Below are 6,573 nucleotides of genomic sequence, written 5' to 3' on the forward strand. Positions count from 1 at the left end.
ATCCAACAACTACTGTAAGTGTTATTCCGCATTAAATTAGAGTAAATAACGTGTAGAATCATCGTGGATGAGTCAGGCAGGAACTGACGAGGTTTACTGACTGGAAACTAGTAGAAGAAGTAAAAGTGTGTGATATTTCAAAATACTTCATAACAAGTAAAAGTCCTGTACTTAAACTGTTACTGCAGTAAAAGTATGTTAGGATGTAGGCAATGAGATGTATCAGCCTGCAACTGTTAATCAGTTTTACATGATATTGTTAAATTAGTTTCAAGTCTTTTAATATGAATTAATCTCATTAATATTCATTTTCTAGATTCAAACATTACATTAAAAAAAATAAATCAATTATGGACGTTTTTTTATTTCCTTAAGAATCGTAACTCCTCAGTGTTTCCTGGAACCTTTCCAGTTTTTAATTCTCTATTTGTTCCATTCACAAACCCAAATATCCTGCAGACACTGACTGTGACCAGCAGGGGGCGCTGTGGTAACACCGCTGTCTCTCACTCACAACACACACACACACACACACACACACACACACACGCAGCTGATATTATGGAGTGTGTGTGTGTGTGTGTGTGTGTCAGAGTGCCAATTAGTGGCTGACAAGATTCGACCCAGAATAATTAACACACACACACACACACACACACACACACACACACACACACACACACATGGGCAGATCACTTAAACAGCGTTCATTGGTGAGTGTGTAAATGTTTGTGTGTGGAGGAATGAGTCACGTGTGAATGTGTGCGTGACTGTAAATTAAAGGTCAAAGGTCAGCAGGAGGAGGGGTGGGAGTCGCCCACAGTCACAGCGTGTGTGTGTGCATGTGTGTGTGTGCAGCAGTTTGAGTCAGTCCAGTTTAATTCTGATGAGTTGAATGTTGTGGAGCTGTTGCCCTCGTGGTCGAGCCTTTCCACCTCTGAACACGGAGTACCGCACTTATCTGTGATGCATTCAGTGTCTCTGTGGTGTGCTTAATGTCTCTATGGTGTGTTCAGTGTCTCTGTGGTGTGCTTAATGTCTCTATGGTGTGTTCAGTGTCTCTGTGGTGTGCTTAATGTCTCTATGGTGTGTTCAGTGTCTCTGTGGTGCGTTCAGTGTCTCTGTGGTGCATTTAAAGTCTCTGTGGTGTGTTCAGTGTCTCTGTGGTGTGTTTAATGTCTCTTTGGTGTGTTCAGTGTCTCTGTGGTGTGTTTAATGTCTCTTTGGTGTGTGGCTGTGTGTGTGTGTGTGTGTGTGTGTGTGTGTGTGTGTGTGTGAGCGTGTGTTTCCGTGACCATCAGCTCTGATTATTCACCTGTCACAGCTCTCTCTCTCTGTGGCTGTCTCTCTCTGTCTGTCTGTCTCTGTCTGTCTCTGTGTTTGTCTCTGTCTGTCTCTAAACCTGAAGTCACACGTGGAGTTTTTGTGGTGTTAAAGGTGGAGCTGACGGATCTCCTCGTGGTCAGTCCGTCCTCCACCTTCTTCTTTGTCTCTGCTGTGCTTCATTTGTTTCCTTTAGTCTTCTGTCTGTCCTGTTTTACTTGTGTGGTGGTCCAAACACACACACACACACACACACACACACACACACACACACACACAAAGCACCTGTCAGTCAGTGCGCTGGGGGAGAGCGATCAATTTGTCAGACAGGAAGTGTGTGATTTATGTGACCCTGCAGACGTCTATTAGCCTCCATCTCTTCCTTCTCCTCCTTCTCTCCATCTTCTCTCCACCGTCTGTCCTTTTGTTTGTCTTCTCTCCACCTTTCCTCTCTTTGCCTCTCCTTTTCTTTCTCCTCCGCCGTCGTCCTCCTCTCCTCCTCCTCTCTCCCTGCTGCAGCGTCTCTTGTCATCATTTGCATGATTGAAGGTGATTTGATGTCAAACGGTCGTCTGCAGAGATATTAAACGGAATGAGAGGCGGTGGGTCTTGCAGAACGTTGTGGAGGAACGGCAGAAGATCTGTGTTTTCACAGCAGCTCATCTTTACACATTCTGGAATAAACTGTACCAAATTAGTCAAAGCTGACTGCATCCTGTTCAACAAGCCGCTGAAGTGTGAAGTCAACAATAAACGCAACCTCTTAGCTTGTTTCTAATGAGGCAAAAACAAATAAAAAACACGAAGAAACAGAAGTTAAAACTTTCTAGAAAACAAGACAAACTGATGCTAAAATGCTATTTTTAACATTTTGATCACATTGTCCACATATTACTTATATTAGCTTAGAGTTAGCATTTTTTAGCATGTTTGCAAGTTTTGCGAAACTTCTGTCCCTTTGGCAGCTTTTCTGTATTTGCATCATTTTTCCCCACTTTTATAGCCACACACACTGTAGTGTAACCAAAGCTAACATGTTAGCTGTCGAACATGACCAATGCTAACATGTAAGCCGTCTAACGTATCCAAAGTTAACATTTTCACCGTCTAACGTAACCAAAGCTAACATGTTAGCCGCCTAATGTAACCAAAGCTAACATGTTAGCTGTCTAATGTAACTAAAGCTGACATGTTAGCTTAGCATGTTAGCTGTGCAGAGGAGAGCTGTAGCCGCTATCAGGAAAGGGTCAGAAATGGGTTTTGGGTATGATCATGTTAATTTTCGTTGGCTGTGAAGGTAAAGATCGTCATGACCTTGACATCTTTTAGCGCCACTATCAGGATGATCTGTCAGCGCAAAGTTCAGGTTTTGAAACTCGACATTCAATGAAGATAAAAGACTGAATGTTTCTGTCACTGTTTTGATTCCATCAACAAGTCGACTGGATTTCTACAGCGTGAAAAAACCTGTGTGTGTGTTTGTGTGTGTGCGTGTGAGGGGAGTGATGCATGGTGGGAAACCGTTTAGCGCTCTCGCCGGTCCTCGGCGACAGCCCCCGGCGACGGGATGAGAAACGAGGCGGCAACAAGGATGTAATTTGAGAACGGGAGAACGAGGGGGAGGATGGAGTGACAGATTGGAGGGGGGAGGAAGGAGAGAGGGGTGAGTGATGAAGGGATGGATGAAGAAGAAGAGAAGGAGAAAGAAAGGGAAAAGGGAGGGAGAGGATCGTGAGTGACAGAGGAGGAAAGGAGGAAGGAGGCGGCGGTGAGAGAGGACAAAGGGACGGTGAATGACGGAACGAGGAGACGGAGGAGGAGGAGGGAGGAGGAGGAGGGAGGGAGTGACAGATCTCTCTCTCTGTTGAGGCGTAAACGAGGCGAGCGCTGCGTTTCTCCTCCGAGCCAATTTGAATAATGAGGCAGTCTAATTTCTTTCACACACACACACACACACACATGCACACACACACGCACATGCACACACACACACGCACACACACACGCACATGCACACACACACACACGCACACACACACACACACACACGCACACACACGCACAAACACAAGCGCACACGCACACACACACTTCATGTGACGCTCTAATTGCCTTGGCGTGTGCACGTGTGTGTGTGTGTGTGTGTGTGTGTGTTAGTGGATGCGCGCACACGGATGTTTTTTCCTCTCCGGCTGCAGCCGACGCTCGTCTGTGTTCCAGCCTGACTCTCTGCAGCGGAGTGAGGACGGCGACGCCAGCAGGACGGCAGCGTTAGCAGGATGGCGGCGTTAGCAGCACGGCGGCTCCGCGTCAGTCCTTCAGTCTCAGTCACCACCACCGAGTCTGAAACAAGCGATTAAATGATAGAGGCTGATTTAGAGGCTCAAAGATAAATATTCATAAATTCCAGTTAGTAGTTTTCATCCACTTTCCAATGAGAGGGAACTATCTGATTATGCTAAGCTAACTGACGTCAGTCAAATATTAATGCTTCTTAATTTGAGGTTTGTTGTGTTATTTTTGTCATTTGAAATCTTCTTGGTTGAATCATTATTAAACAGCATTTATCCAGTTTCAGGTCAGAAATGTCAGCCGTACCCCAGATTACTGTTAGCAAGCTAATGATGGCTTTCGTTAGCTGTCAGCTAGCGGTTCATAACAGCCAATCTCTCAGAACTGGTTTGTGAGCTGCAGCCTGTTTGAATTTAGTGACGACAGAACTCCACTTAATAAACACTGACGTTAGCATGAGGTTAAGTGCACTTGGTACCAGAACATTTTGGCCAAAGATGATTGCCCGACTGACACGCAGCAAACCGGCCCAGTGAATCACTGAAGGTCACGGTCTGATGACGCCAGAACAGAACCACATCATCTGCAAAGAGAAGTGTGAGGTCCCAGAACTGGACTGGAAAATGGAAAAAATTAAGACGTAAACGAGCTTTCGTCTGCGTTTACGGTTGGTAAGATCATAAAATGTCTGGAACCTGAAAGCATCGCGACGCCTGCACTGCTGCCTTCAAGGTACCGCTGCTATCGGAAATTCCACCATCACATAAAAGCAAAATTCTTTGAATCAAGTTAACTGGATGGATTGAGACGTCTGAAATCTCTGCTCGTCAGAGGTGGAAAGTAACTGAGTACATTTACTTAAGTACTGCATTCAAGCATGTGTTTGAGGTACTTGTACTAGTCTTTCCATCTAATGCTACTTTCTACTTCTGCTCCACTTCATTTGTTTGACAGCTTTAGTTACTTTTCAGATTCCTTTCCGTCGAGTGAAAAGCTCGTATCTCCAGATGCGTTGATGGTGACAGTTTGTGATAAACTGAAGGATGAAGTATTCTTTTCACTGCTGGTACTTTTTTTGTGGAGGATACTTTGATACTTTTACTGCACTGAGTAATGAATGCAGGGCTGTCGCTTGCAGGTGAGTATTTCTACTGTGTGGTTTTAGTACTTTTACTTCAGTAAAGGATCTCAATACGTCTTCCAGCGCTGACTGCTGGATGAAATTGCCCACATCAGAGCAGACGGGAGGAGGAGGTGAGGGGGGAGTCTAATTGATTTCCTTGTTTTCTTTCCCTGAAAAGAGAGAGAGTCCATCAGGCGAGTGCAGCAGCGGGCGAGCGAGCAAGTGTCCAGCAAAAGAGAGAGAGAGAAAAGAGAGCGTTGAAGGGTTTGGCGGTGAAGCATGAAGACAAGTGTGTGTGTGCGTGTGTGTGTGGTGTGTGTGCGTGTGTGTGTGGTGTGTGTGCGTGTGTGTGTGGTGTGTGTGTGTGTGTGTGACCTTGTCTGGCTGTGTGTGAGAGAGAGAGAGAGACGGCGAGGGGAGCAGGCGAGCGAGCGAATAGAAAAGGGGAACCTTGAAACCGTCCTGATTCCCTCCTCCATTATTCTCTCTCTCTCATGCTCATGCAGAGGCATCCTCTCTCGCCCTCAAACCTTTTTTCTCCTCTCTCTGTTTGTTTGTCTCTTGCTATCAGCACCTCCTTGAAGGTCGACCCCACTGACCTCTGACCTTTCGTCTTCCTGTATGACGTGTAAACACCAAACAACCTCTCTTTGAAGGATGAGAGCTGAGGGAGGCAACAATTACCTGCAGAGAGCGATGGTGGAGGAACTTTACGATGACAGACGCGCTGTAACAGCCGAGCAGCGCGAGCAGTTCCACAGATATGAACAAATAATGAGGCACACCTGAGCTGCACAAAGGCCTCACCTGACAGGTCATGTGACCACAGAACATTGAACCACAAAGAAAAAGAAATACATAAAATAATGAACCTCGTAAGTACAAACAGTAGAATTTATATGCACAGAGTATTTGTTGTGAGTAAAACATGTAACGCAGTAAAAATACCCAATAAGGTCCATCAGAACTGTACAAAGCTGCAGAGGAGACACCACATCTGGACGCCTCTCAACGTCCTGACAGAAAGACCCAGCTGTTTGATTCTTTTTGGCGTCTTTACCAACACGAGACAGCCAGGATCACCCTGACGCTGCAGACGCCATGTTTGATTACATTCGTTCCTTCCCAGCACTCGCACTCAGACTCCAGCAGATTCGCTGCATTAGCATTAGCATTAGCATTGAGACTTCTAATTCGAATAACACACAAACTTCCACAGGTCCCAGTTTTTCATGTGCGATAACTGGGATCACGTGTGACAATTGTTGGATTGTTGATTTCGGAAAGTTACGAAAACTGCTCGACTTCTACGTTTCAAGATGTTGTCGAACAACCTGACGAGAACTTGTGTGAAGTACAATGTGGTCTTCGGACTTAATTCTGAAATAACAGAAAACACGGAGCAAATCTCGGCGAGTGGACTTGAATTCAGGCTTCTGCAGGTTCTCGCACAGACTCGGCGCCGGCTTGCATTCGGATGCCGGCTGTTTCCAACACACACACTCCTCTGCAGCGCTGTGTACACAGACGGGCTATTCATCTTTCCCTTCACCAACATCAATAAATGATGGCTGCTCTCTCTCTCTGTTTAAATATTCATCGGCAGCGCTGCTCGTCTCGCTCGCTAAACAGCCAGACGACCCCGCGCACACACGCGCACGCACACACACTCCCTGCGGCGCATTAGCAATTCAATCCGTCGTCTTCGACACTGGCTTTGGGCAGCCACACACACGCGCAGCAGGCACACAATCCCAGTTACACACTCACGATACACACACACTTATGGAAAAACACACACACACACACACACACTCAGACAGCAGAGAAGCGAG

This window comes from Chaetodon auriga, chromosome 23 (genome assembly GCF_051107435.1).
Source record: "Chaetodon auriga isolate fChaAug3 chromosome 23, fChaAug3.hap1, whole genome shotgun sequence".
NCBI classification, from domain to species: Eukaryota; Metazoa; Chordata; class Actinopteri; order Chaetodontiformes; family Chaetodontidae; genus Chaetodon; species Chaetodon auriga.